Source organism: Palaemon carinicauda, chromosome 28 (genome assembly GCF_036898095.1).
Source record: "Palaemon carinicauda isolate YSFRI2023 chromosome 28, ASM3689809v2, whole genome shotgun sequence".
Taxonomy (NCBI): domain Eukaryota; kingdom Metazoa; phylum Arthropoda; class Malacostraca; order Decapoda; family Palaemonidae; genus Palaemon; species Palaemon carinicauda.
In genome coordinates this window covers 14957483-14972482 of record NC_090752.1, presented here as the reverse complement: position 1 = coordinate 14972482, position 15000 = coordinate 14957483, and positions in this window count along the sequence as shown.

The window sequence follows — 15000 nt, the reverse complement described above, 5'->3', positions numbered from 1 at the left end:
GCAAAATATTGATAAAAACTCTATGTTATTTCAGAAAATAATATTCAAAAATTGGTTGGTTGCTATCGACGGAAATAACACATTATTACTTGCACGGGCGGCCACCAGACAGGGCAAGAGACCACTGAGACATTAAGTGCCTTGACCCTTCTTGTGAAAGACCGTGGGACTAGCAGCCTTGCCCCTAAAATACATGCTAAAAACCCCAGAGGGTAACACCGTTTGGAACCATGCCCTTTAAGGAGAAAAGACGAAGCTAAAACGCATACATAAATACACTTAATCACCTACACAAACATATATGTATATATATACTGTATATATGTATGTATGTATATATATGTATATATATATATATATATATATATATATATATATATATATATATATATATATGTGTGTGTGTGTGTGTATACATATCTATACACATATATAAACACACACACAAACACACACACACACATATATATATATATATATATATACATATATATATTTATATAATATATGTATGTGTGTGCATGTCTGTGTGTGCGGGTGTGTTTTGCGTACATACATAAATAACACATTTATAACGGAATACATAAATTTTTCATGATGTCAATTTATTAATTTCATTCGTACGTGTCAGCCTTCAGCATTACCAACAAATAAAATTCTTAAGCATCAGTAAGTCATATGATTTAATATTAGAATACGTTTTTCAGAGAGAAAAGTTATCACTAGGAAATAAAGATTGAGAGATAGCCTAGATAAATCTCTAATAACTATCTAGTAATTCATCGATATGAAGTGGAAGAATGTTAACTGGCAGGTAGTTACACATATAGACGCACACACACTCGCACACACATACACACACACACACACACACATATATATATATATATATATATATATATATATATATATATATATATATATGTGTGTGTGTGTGTGTGTGTATGTATACATACATAATACACATATATAAACACTTGAGTATATATATATATATATATATATATATATATATATATATATATATATATATATATGTATATATATATGTATATATGTATATATATATATATATAAAATTATATAAGTAGTAATCCTGAAAGGTGACATACGGTAGAATCTTCCTCGATAACAACTACCGAGTTCACTTAGACAATGATATAAGTCAGGCCACAAAGTTATTTTTTGTTAAATGACTATGTGACAAATCAGATAAAAAAATTCTCAAGTAAAACAAGACTTAGATAAAAATAGGTCTTGCGTCTGAATTATTGGGGTAGGGCGGGAATATATTATAGATACCAAAAGCATATCAACTACAAAAGGTCAAACAGCAGAGTATAAACAAAAAGGAAAATAAAAACACCGAAGACACTGTACTCACTACATATGAAGCCTCATCTCCCTATCCAATCAATAAAAACAAAAATGACAGATTCAGGAGGGGAGATGTGTTTGAAAGATAAGGTTTCAGGAGTCAGGAAAAACAGAAATGTGAGAAAATACCAAAGCTTAGCTTCAGATGTAATGAGAATTCCAGTTATGCAAAACTCACTTATAAATGAAATCCACAAAATAAATCTAGAATTATTGGGTGTAGAAGTTATTGCCCTGCTGCTTCCTCCGATGCCTTAGATGACCGCAGAGGTAGCAGCAGTAGGGGATTCAGCGTTATGAAGCTTCATCTGTGGTGGATAACTGGGGAGGGTTGGCTGTGGCACCCTAGCAGTACCAGCTGAATTCGGTTGAGTCCCTTGTCAGGCTGGGAGGAACGTAGAGAGTAGAGGTCCCCTTTTTGTTTTTGTTTCATTTGTTGATGTCGGCTAACCCCCAAAATTGGGGGAAGTGCCTTGGTATATGTATGTATGTAGAAGTTGTTGCATAGTCATTTGAGAGAGAGACAATCTTTACCTGGAACTTGATCTACTCAAGTAATAAATAGCTACCAAAAAGTACTTCCAGTAACCTCGGCTTTCAACTCAACTTATATGGCTAACGCAAAACCTTTAATATGACCCAACACGTACGAGTAGAGCAACGCAGAAACTGCTCTTTGGTCCAAGGACATCTGCATAATTATCTATGACTTCGTCCCACAAATGGAATTAAGCGTCGTAAAAAGAAGAGGCGGTTAAAAGCCTTTTGGTCATAAAAAGAACTAAAAAACTAGGAAGAGGGAAAAGGGGGGAAGGGATTGCGTTTGGTAGCCAAAGACGGAAAATCCTCAGAGCCGTTCATTTACGCTTTTTTTTTTTTTTTTTTTTTTTTTTTTTTTTTTTTTTTTTTTTTTGTCGTTCGTATAAAATATTACCGGTCCCATTTTGTTGTGCCCTGACACTTTTCTTCAGAATAGGTAATTTACGGTTTTTTCTTTTTTTTTTGTAAGAGAAAAATACTAGGGGTTCCTATCTTGTCGAGACTGACACATTAAGAATAGGTCATTTACAATTTTTTTTATTTTTTCTATTTTTAAAGAATAAAATACTACTAGTCCCAATCTTGTTGCGCCCCGACACTTTCCCTCAGATTAGGTAATTTACGCATTTGGGGAGGGAAGGGGGTCGAATAAAATACTAGAGGTCACTATCTTGTTGCTCCCTGACACTTTCCTTCAGAATATATCATTTACACATTTTTTCGAATAAAATACTAATGGTCCGTATCTTGTTGCGCCCTCACACTTACCTTCAGAATATGTTTTTCTATTGACATATATGAATAATTTCTCATGTTCTCTCCTCTTACACTTCCTAACCTACACGGCCTGCTTGGAGCTCCCTATATTTTTTTTCTGTCCATTGCCTTTTTCATTAAGCTATTAACCTTTCATGGTATCAATTAGTTCAGATTCTCATATTCAACCATTTTTTTAACTTTCATCTTTAATTAGACTTAAATTTTCCTTACTTAAGGTTCTTTCCAGTTGTCTTTCTCCTTCTCTTAAACTTGGCTTCCTTTACCTCTACCCTCTTTTTCCTATTCCTCCTAATTAACATAGCCGAAGAAAATACATAGGAATGACTCTTTTACAGAACGTTCCTCATAGCAATCAGGTGAAATATCTCCTCATTAATCTCTTGAGAGCTTTATACATGCCATTTTAGGGATTCCGGCAGAGAGCGCAATTGCAAATTCAGCTCGTAAGATTTATCTTGCATGTTGCAGCCTCAGCACCGTTGCCGATATATTGCCAAAGTGTAGAGAGAGAGAGAGAGAGAGAGAGAGAGAGAGAGAGAGAGAGAGAGAGAGAGAGAGAGAGAGAGAGAAAGCTCGTCTGATGAACCGACTATTCCGGGCAGTTGAGCGAAGGGAAGTCAGCTTCGGAGAGCAGGCGGTCAACTGATAACTTGTTACTATCTTTATCGTTACATTTATCACTTCCGTATCTATTTTCAGTCTTCGCTTTTTATATCTAGTTATAACTATAATATACACATTTACCTGACAATACAGGTTTATCATACAAGATGTATATAGGTAAGTGGAAAGAAAATAAAATATGTGATTGAAAGGACTTGCGAGAAAGGTCAAATACACTCTAGAAGCCATTTATGAGCATAAACAAGTAAATATGAGATTTGAAATAAAAAAAAAAATATAAATTGTTGCAACGGGAGCACGTTTATTGTTTACTTCTGTTACCTGCACCGGCAAGCTTCGGAATTCTCACCATACTTTTGTTTTCCAGGTTTCATTAGAATTCTTGTTTTCAATAAGTAGGTTTATTATCTTTTGAAAGAGTTGATGAACATTTGCCTCCATTATAACAACAATATTTTTGTGATGAAATGATTTTACAATGCTCTTAGTAAATGGAAGAAAAAACGTTAGAAATGTGTCAATAAACATTCGTTACGGAAAATGGAAATTCATTAATGAACTGAAAATGGGGAATTACGGCAGATTAAAAGAACTCTATTTATCCTACTCCCTAAGCATAGAAGGAGTTTTTCCTTTTTAAATCATCAAGGATATAAATGGTGAGCATTCTTATCATCAAGATTATGTATTTCAAGACTTTTACATAATATGTGTTGGAAATCAGTTTATCCATTTTGAAATACAGTAACAGCGCCATTATTAATAAAAGGAAATTATAAGAGATTACTCCGGTGCCATATGTGGATGAGATCATGGTGAGGGGTAGATGGTGATGGTTTGGGCGTGCTCTTCGCACTAGCCAAGAGAGATTAGTTCACCAAACTTTCAGCTGTGCTCCACAAGGCACTAGAAGAGTTGGAAGACCCAAACCTAAATGGCTAAAGACTATGAAGCGTGAAGTAAGAGATGATGAATGGAGAAGTATTGATTTAAAAGGTCAAGACTGGCGAAAACTAACTGAGGCTCTTTGTGTTAATAAGCGTAGGAGATGATGGTAATGAATAAGTGACAAGGATTGATTTTTCAAAGGCTATAAAGCTTATTAATGGAAAACTTAAAAAAAAAAAATCCAATAAGACTTTTTTACAAAGAAATGGCAAAGTTCATCACGAACACGTGTCTCTACAAATTCTATTAATGCAGAGACAAGAAAAAACAATTCCAGCATTAAGAGGATTTAATGGACTTCCGACTTAAGTGAAATAACAGAAATTGCAAAAAAAAACGTCCATGAGCCTCTGAATCCATTTAATAAGTGCAATTGAAAAGGAAAAGACAAAATGGGTACATTACATGTGAGATGATACAAGGGAAAATAGATCATTAATGCATAATACAATAAGGAAAAGTGATTGCAACATGAAAAATAGTCTTTTAGTCAATCCCATAAGTAGAATAATTTATTGCAACAAGATGAATAAACCATTAATCAGTCCCATAAGACTAGAAAGAAAATTGATTGATTGATTGATTGATTTGAGGATTTCTGGCATCTGACATCTAAGGTCATTGATGCCGATGTTGTTTATTGTAAATAGAAAATAAAAGAATATTCAATAAAAACCATAAATTGATTGATTGATTACGAGTTATCTGGCATCCTGACATCTAAGGTCTTTGACACCGATATTATTTGTTATAAATAAATGAATAAATATTAATTCAGTCTTCATGAGAAATATACAATTAATCATAACCATAACCTTTCAGGAAAATCTATCATAACATGGTGAACAGGCAATTAATTCAACCAATACATTAAGAATTAAGAGTATTCATATACTATACTGTTAAAAAATTGCCGTAAAAAATGGTAAAAATCCTGGAAATAAATGTTGACAGGCCTTTACAGTCTTAAAAACGGATATATTGACGTCAAGAAGTGATATTACGGTCACCAACCCGTAACAGATAATAACAACGTAGGGTAAAATTACGGTCGCTTGTATTTTACTGATTTACGGATGAGAACATTATATTTTTACGGAGAATTTCAAATTAAAATTAGGGTTTTTTTTAATAGTGTACTTAGTAAAAAAGTCTTATGCGACATGTAAATAACAATAGATATTACAATATCATAAGAATAAAAATTAGTACCCCTACTATGTGCATACACAAATTTAATTGGTCCACTATTCTATCTAATTTCTCTTCCTCCTGTTTTGTTAAAATTTCTATAGTTTATTTAGGAAATATTTATTTCAATGTTATTGATCTTAAAATATTCCTTTCCTCTCTGAGTTATTTTCCCTGTTGGAGCCCCTGGGCTCATAGCATCCTGCTTTTCCAACTAGGGTTGTAGCCTGGCAAATAATAATAATAATAATAATAATAATAATAATAATAATAATAATAATAATAAACTATATGGAAGAGAAAATTTCCCACCTATACTAAAAGGAGAAGGGCGTCGATGGAAACTGTCGCTGCATCTCGGAGTTCAAACAAATTTCCAATCCGAATCGAGATCACAGTCACATATCACCCGCTGGGACATAACCTTTCCTAATTGAAAACAAACAAGAGATGTCGGAAACCAAATCACCTTCAAGATGTTGTGGAGTGGAAAGCCAGATTCAGATCACGAGGGCCATCAAAGTTTTATTTTTCTATTAATCCAATCATAATTTGATAAATAATTCATTCGATGATTTCTCTGGGAATAATAATTCGAGGGATATAAGATATCTGTTGTAAGAGCAATATGATTTATCATGTAATGATGGGTCTACCCTTCCCAACCAGAGGGACTATACCCTTATATGACCCCTCTGGCAATCTGAGATTTATTTTTCTATTAATCCAATCATAATTTGATAAATAATTCATTCGATGGATCATTTCTCGGGGATTAATAATTCGAGGGATATAAGATATCTGTTGTAAGAGCAATATGATTTATCATGTAATGATGGGTCTACCCTTCCCAACCAGAGGGACTATACCCTTATATGACCCCTCTGGCAATCTGAGATTTATTTTTCTATTAATCCAATCATAATTTGATAAATAATTCATTCGATGGATCATTTCTCGGAATAATAATTCAAGGGATATAAGATATCTGTTATAAGAGCAATATGATTTATCATGTAATGATGGGTCTACCCTTCCCTACCAGAGGGACTATACCCTTATAAGACCCCCTCTGGCAATCTGAGATTTATTTTTCTATTAATCCAATCATAATTTGATAAATAATTCATTCGACGGATCATTTCTCAGGGAATAATAATTCGAGGGATATAAGATATCTGTTGTAAGAGCAATATGATTTATCATGTAATGATGGGTCTACCCTTCCCCACCAGAGGGACTGTACCCTTATACGACCCCTCTGGCAATCTGAGATTAAAGAGCCCGGAGTAATGCTGCAAGGCAAATGCGAGTGGAGACGAGGGTCGGGTAGTGAAACTGGATAGAAATTGAGGTAAATCTCCATAAGATAAGTATAGGTTATTCCATATCCTTACAACCAAGAAGCCTAATCATTAAGAGCACTCAAAGTCTTCTGATTCTCTTGAATTTATAGAATCGTAGAGATATTAAAGATAAGGGCTGACACTGCTGCAGACGTTCAAAAGTACATATTAAAGCTGATAGCTGATACTACTGCATTCTGGAAAAAAACAAATGACTACAACATGCTGCAAACCTGAGCAGTCAAATGCAAGTTGTATAATCAAACCTAGAGGTAACTCATTTGATTCCCTTGAATTTTTAGAATCGTTTACATATTAATGATAAGAGCTGACACTGCAGCATTCAGAAGAAAAAAAACGTGGCTATAATTTGCAGCAAACCTTAGGAGTTTAAAAGCAAGTTGTAATAGTTCATAATCAAACCTAGAGCTAGCTCTTTTGATTCTCTTAAATTTATAGAATCATACACATTAAAAACAAATGACTACAACTTGCTGCAAATCTTAGCAGTCATATGTAAGTTGAAATAGTTCATAATCAAATATAGAGCTAACTCCTTTGATTCTCTTGAATTTATAGAATCACACACATATTAAAGATAAGAGCTGACACTGCAGCAATCGGAAGGAAAAAAAATATGGTTACAACTTGCTGCAAACCTTAGCAGTCAAATGCAGGATGCAATAGTTCGTAATCGAACCTAGAGCTAACTGTTTTGATTCTCTTGAATTTAGAGAATCGTACTCATATTGAAGATAAGGGCTGACAGTGAAACATTCTGTAAAAAGTAAGTGGTTACAACTTGCAGCAAACCTTAGCAGTCAAATGCAAGTTGTAATAGTTCATAATCAAAACCTAGAGCTAAGTCTTTTAATTCTCTTTAATTTATAGAATCGTTTACATATTGAAGAGAAGGGTTGACACTCCAGCATTCAGAGAAAAAAAAAACATGGCTAAAACTTGCAGCAAACCTTAACGGTCAAATGCAAGTTGTAATAATTTATAATCAAATCTAGAGGTAATTCTTTTGATTCTCTTAAATTTATAGAATCGTTTACATATTAAAGATAAGAGTTAACACTGCAGCATTCAAAAGAAAAAAACGTGGCTACAACTTGCAGCAAACCTTAGCGGTCAATTGCACGTTGTAATAGTTCATAATCAAAACCTACAGCTAAGTCTTTTAATTCTCCTGAATTTATAGAATCGTACTCATATTGAAGATAAGAACTAACACTGCTGCGTTCTGATTAAAACAAATGGCTACAACTTGCTGCAAACCTCAGCAGTCAAATCCAAGTTGTAATAGTTCATAATCAAACCTTCACTGTTAAAAAAAAAAAAAAAACGTAAAATAATAGTGCCTAATCAAATCTAGAAGTAATTCCTTTGATTCTTTAGAATTTATAGAATCGTTTACATATTAGAGATAAGGGTTGACATTGCAGCATTCAGAGGAAAAAAAAATGGCTACAACTTGCAGCAAACCTTAGCAGTCAAATGCAAGTTGTAATAGTTCATAATCAAAACCTAGAGCTAAGTCTTTTAATTCTCTTGAATTTATAGAATCGTTTACATATTAAAGATAAGGGTTAACACTGCAGCATTCAAAAGAAAAAAACGTGGCTACAACTTGCAGCAAACCTTAGCAGTCAATTGCACCTTGTAATAGTTCCTAATCAAATCTAGAAGTAATTCTTTTGATTCTCTTGAATTTATAGAATCGTTTGCATATCAGAGATAAGGGTTGACACTGCAGTATTCAGAGGAAAAAAAGATGGCTACAACTTGCAGCAAACCTTAGCAGTCAAATCCAAGTTGTAATAGTTCATAATCAAAACCTACAGCTAAGTCTTTTAATTCTCTTGAATTTATAGAATCGTTTACATATTAAAGATCAAATGCAAGTTGTAATAGTTCATAATCAAACCTAAAGCTAACACTGAATTTTTTCAGGAATTTGTCGACTAATGGAACGAAATTATCATTCATTCAGTACAACTGGTTTCACTAGACTTTTCGAGCACTGGGAACTTCAAGATCGATACCCCTCTTTTAATAAAGCGAATACACTCCACAAATTATGCCGAAACTCACGAATAAAAACACTAAAGGGGGCTTAATTAAACACCTGGTCGTAAGAGTTGTGGTTGAAAAAAAGACTAGAAAATAAAATAGAATTGTTTCTTAATTAAAAAGTCACTGAAAAACAGCTCTCTAATGAAAGAGCATCTCCCTTTCTTTATTATTTCAATAATGCAAATCAGCTCCTCGCTCCACAAAAACAAATATATGGAGATTTTTTTTCGGTGAATAAATGATAAATGTTTCAATGTGATATACAAAAGGATGTAGCTCATAAATGAAACAGGTTCTAAGTTTAGGATCAGAAGTGTATGATACATGTACAGTTTACATTACAGAACCAAATTTGATATTCACCTTCTGATTTCTTCTTCAGGAATAAAGCTAATTAAGGAAAATAAATCTTATACACTGAAAGAACTGATTAAAAAATTCCAATTACGCCAGACTGGAATTCGAGTCCCGCTCAAACTCGTTAGTTTTATTGGTTGCTGCAACCTCACCATGCTTGTGAGCTAAGGATGGGGGGTTTGGGGGAGCCTATATGTCTATCTGCTTAGTCATCAGCAACCATTACCTGGCCCTCCTTGGTCCTAGCTTGGGAGGAGGGGGGCTTGGACGCCGATCATAAATAATAAAGTCAGTCTCTAGACCACTGTCCTGCTTAATAGGGCAATATCACTGTCCCTTGCCCCAGCTATTCACGAGTGGCCTTTAAACCTTTAAATAACCACAGTAAATGAGCTAGCATTAGAAATTCTCTGCTATTTCTCTATATCTTGCAAACATTGATATCATTCATCATAATAATAAATTATTTGAAATTCTATAAAAACACCATGAATGAGATTTGATCATAGAAATAGCATTAAATAAGAAAAATAAAAATAAAAAAATATGCTGAAGAACATTCAGCGTCTAAAAAAAAAAAAAGTATTCTTGAAGCTAATATCAACATCTGGAACGCTTATTAGCAGAATCTTCAGGAATAGAAGATATCAACAGGACTTTTCATTCAAAAGAAAGGTAAAATCTATCAAGAACAGAAGGTCCCGAGGGAAATCCTATTAGCGGAGAGACAAGAAACAACAGCAGTTCCAGTATTTCGAGATTTTTATAAACGAGTTATTTGGACTAAACAAAATGTTCGCTAATATCTGGCTTCACTTAACTGAAAAATTTACTTTGGAAATAGTCATCAACTCGTTCTTGGATTCATTCAGCATCAATATATGTAATGTATTTATCTTTAAAAATGAGAGAGAGAGAGAGAGAGAGAGAGAGAGAGAGAGAGAGAGAGAGAGAGAGAGAGAGAGAGAGAGAGTACGAAACGTTTATTAACTTGTAAATTGCCTTTTCTGTTTTAGTCTTTCTTAAGTTGTAGGAAAAGATAGAGTGACAGCCAATTCAAACGACTAATGGCAGTGAGCAGAAAACTTTACATATAAAAACATGAGAGATGTAAAATTTCTTGCTCCTGTCATGCTCATTCTAAAATCATTTGAAATTTTAGATAAAATTACTTAAATGGACCATATTATTAATTTAAGTTTTACATATTTTGATATTGGTTAAAAGAAAAACAAAATACAAATGAATAAATGAAATCATCATCTCTCCCTACGCCTATTGACGCAAAGGGCCTCGGTTACATTTCGCCAGTCGTCTCTATCTCGTCCACATATGGCAACAGTGTAATCTCTCTTATAGTTTGATTTCTAATCCTGTCCTGCCATTTAACTCCCACTATCCTTCTGAAGGCTCTGTCCTCAAATCTACTAAATCTATTGGAGATTGTTTCATTGTCATACCATGACTCATGTCCATAGAGTAACACCGATCTCACTAAACTGATTTATAATCTGATTTTTGTATGTAATTTTAGAGGATTTGAATTCCAAATTTCACTTGACCTAGCCATTGTCTGATTTTCTTATTTCAATTGTATAAATTAGACATTGTATTAAAGAAGACTGATAAATAAGAAGAGTTACTTTACCATTACAAATTTTGAGACATTTTACAAAACTAATGACAAATTATAATAGAATCCGGGCTTACGACCCATGATCTAAAATACTTCAAGAATAATGTTGTGGCAGACAATGTTTTCGAAGAGGAGTAGAGATATAGTTTAATCATAGCAGAAATGCCATACATTTCTACCACAAATTACTTACGAATCGTTGTTAACAACTGAAGTTTACAAAAAAAAAAAAAAAAAATAAAAAAAAAAAAGAAGAAGAAGAAGAAGAAGAAGAAGAAGAAGAAGAAGAAGAAGAAGAAGAAGAAGAAGAAGAAGAAGAAGAAGAAGAAGATAAATTTGCTCGTAAGCTCTGGATTTTTTTTTCAAAGGCTGAAGTCAAAAGTTTTCCTAAATAAAATGAAAAATGTAACATTTTTTTATAGGGTATTTTTTCCAAACGAAAAACATTTTAAGCCTAAGACGTCTCAACCTCGTCTGGCTTGATGACAAAAGTATATGAATAATAAACCACTTCATTTTATACATCAAAACAATATAAGTACATAATTTAAATTAGGATTTGAAATTATTATCTTATGAAGGGATTGAACTAATTTATTTGCATGCCTAAAAAGATTATAAAACCTAAAATGAAACATGGGAATTGCAATAAAAATAAGGAGATAATTAAAAAATAAATGAAATATGTGAGGAAAATTTAAAATAACAAAAATGTACGTACTACAATGAAAGAATAAGGTAATTCACAAAAGAGATAAAAAGAGAAAATCTTGAACAAATAAGAAAAATGAAATACAATTATGAAAAGAAGCAAAAATTTCCATATCAAATACTAAAATTAGAAAAAGCGAAACACGCAAAACGAAAATAACAAACTTTGAACGGGAAAACACAACTCCTAGAAGACTGCACAAATTGGACTTCTAACAGACAAGCGGAATCTAATACCACCCCCCCCCCCTAACAATATCAACACCCGCTAACCCCCCCCCCCCCCCAAAAAAAAGGGGGGGGGGGCATTGTATTCACTTCTCTCCTCCTAACGTCGCTTATCGCAAAGATTACTAGACCCTTGAGGGACGTAAAATGAAGAACAGGACTGCATGAACGTGATGATATTCGGACCGTAAACTAACTTCTCACCCTTTCCAAACTTTCTTATCTTATACATTATAGCTGTTGGGAAGACCCGTGATTGTTTGCAAGTGTGTGTGAACACCGGTTGAAGCACACGTGCCCATTTATTCATATGTATTCACACAGATGGTTAAGTATTCATACATGAATGGACATAAAGGCATAATATATATATATATATATATATATATATATATATATATATATATATATATATATACATATATGAAAAAAAAATTGTTTATACATACAGCAGCATTATATGTCTATATGCCTATTCATCTTATACACACATAAGTATATCTATATATCTATCTATCTATATAAATATATACACACACACACACACACACACACACATATATATATATATATATATATATATATATATATATATATATATATATATATATATATATATAAAAGTCTTATCATTAACACACGTAACTTTCATGATTTAAAATACTGAGAAAATGACACTACTCAATAACCCCAAATTGTAAACTTAACAATCTGCCTTACGATGAAGAGTGGTTGATTCCGGATTAAAATCTCTTAAGTACAATAATCTCAATTAAACCGAATAATTCGCGGTAAAGTTAAAATTAACTTACATATTTCTCACGATAGCCGAATTAGTATGTGTGGTTTACTTCTGTATCGTGTTCCAAAGGTATTGGTTCGTATCCTGGTTAAGGTAAATTGATATATCACATATAATTTTATTTTGAGTAATATTCCCCTGGTAAAGTGACTTAGATATTAAGAAGTAATTATAGTTTAAAAGTTTTGCATATGTGTGTATGCATACATACATTCATACAGAATGTCCCATGTATTTATGGTAAATAAAATGACCAACAATTTATTAAAAATTAAATTTATTGAGCTTTCGAAGGGACCATCCCCTTTCCTCTTCAGAAAATGAATTTTCTGAAGAGGAAGGGAGATGGTCCCTTCGAAAGCTAAATAAATTTAATTTTTCACAAATTGTGGGTTGTTTTATCTATATACATACATATGTATATATGTGTATATATATATATATATATATATATATATATATATATATATATATATATATATATATATATATATATATATATACACGAATATACATACATACAAACACACACACGAAGAACCCGTTAACACAGCAACCATTTCTGTAATTACTTTCAAGTTTCACGACGAATCGCTTTGAATAATTACGGTTCCATTTCTCTTATTAAAACAGGAGTACACAATCCATTATCATTCGTAGATATCTACAAACAATTAGATATGAAACGAAAACATTAAACTATTCCTATAAACGATACATTTATATAAATAATACTTATGTGACATCGGTGACCAAGAAATCGTAGGGATGCTTACCTGGAAAGAGATAAAACGAATGTTAGATACAGTTGTATTAATAGAAACGAGTTGAATATCAACAGGTTAGTTTAAACAGAGTTTAAATTGTTATATTCCAGTATGATGATTGAAATATCAATGGTATAAAGTAGAAGAGAGATAAAAATCAATGGTGTAAAGTAGAAGAGAGATAAAAATCAATGGTGTCAAGTAGAAGAGATAAAAATCAATGGTATCAAGTAGAAGAGAAATAAAAATTAATGGTATAAAGCACATGATAGATAAATATTAATGGTATAAAGTACAGGATGGATAAAATTCAATAGTATAAAGTACTGGATGATTGAAATATCAATGGTATAAAGTACATGATACATAAAAATCAATGGTATAAAGTACATGATAGATAAAAATCAATGGCATAAACTACACGATAGATAATAATCAATGTTATAAAGTACACGATAGATAAAATTCAATGGTATTAAGTACATGGTAGATATTAATCAATGGTATAAAGTACATGATAGATAAAAATCAATGGTATAAAGTATATGATGAATAAAATTCAATGGTATAAAGTACCTCATAGATAAAAATCAATGGTACAAAGTACATGATAGATAATATTCAATGGTATAACGTATATGATAGATAAAAATCAATGAAGAACGATAGGAAGAGATTTTTAACATTTCTCTTCCACAATACACTAATAAAAATTTGTCGTAAAAATGGTAAAAAAAACTGGAATAAATGTTGCCATGCATTTACTGTTTAAAAAAACGGATAGACTAACGTAAAGGAGTGATATTACGATCACCAACCCGAAAATATAATAAAGTAGGGTAAAAATTACGGTCCCCTGTAATAACTGGAATACGGCTAAGAACTATATTTTTAAGGAGAATTTTCGACTAAAATTACGGTTTATTTTAACAGTGTAGGCAATTAAGCTAAAAGGAAAAGATAATAAAATGAATTATTAATGTTCAAATAAAAGGCGCAAACATACTTTATATCGTTATCCAAAATACATATTAACGCAGGAATATCAGGTTGAACTAAAATAAATGAAATCATCGATAGTCTTCAATTTACATAATCAATAAGGATTTTAATAAGGATTTTAATAGGGAATTTATTACCGTATAGGCCACTTTTTATTATCATCTTTCCACTGGTTTAAAGGCCGCTCATGAATGGCAAAGGCAAGGGACAATGACAAAGCTCTAGTTATTGACCAAATATCCATATGATCAGCGCCCAAGCTCCCTCTCCACCCAAACTAAAACCAGGGAGGGCCAGGCAATGGCAACTGATGACTCTGCAAATAGACCTGTAGGTTCCCCCAAACTTTCCCCAACCCATTCTTAGCTCACAAGGATGCAGAACCTACAAAACTATATCGAGCTTCAGCGGGGCTCGAACTCCAGTCTGGAAGACCGTCAGCCAGGGACATTTCCAGTAGGAAAAAGATACCGAAGATATATTTAACTCACGCCAGATATTCAAAGCTCTTTTAAGTAAAGCGACATATCAAAACTAACCTCCCTGCAGCCGCTCCTCATTTAGATTTCCCTTTTTTTCCCCGTGCTCCTCAGCCTTTTAGTATCCGAAATG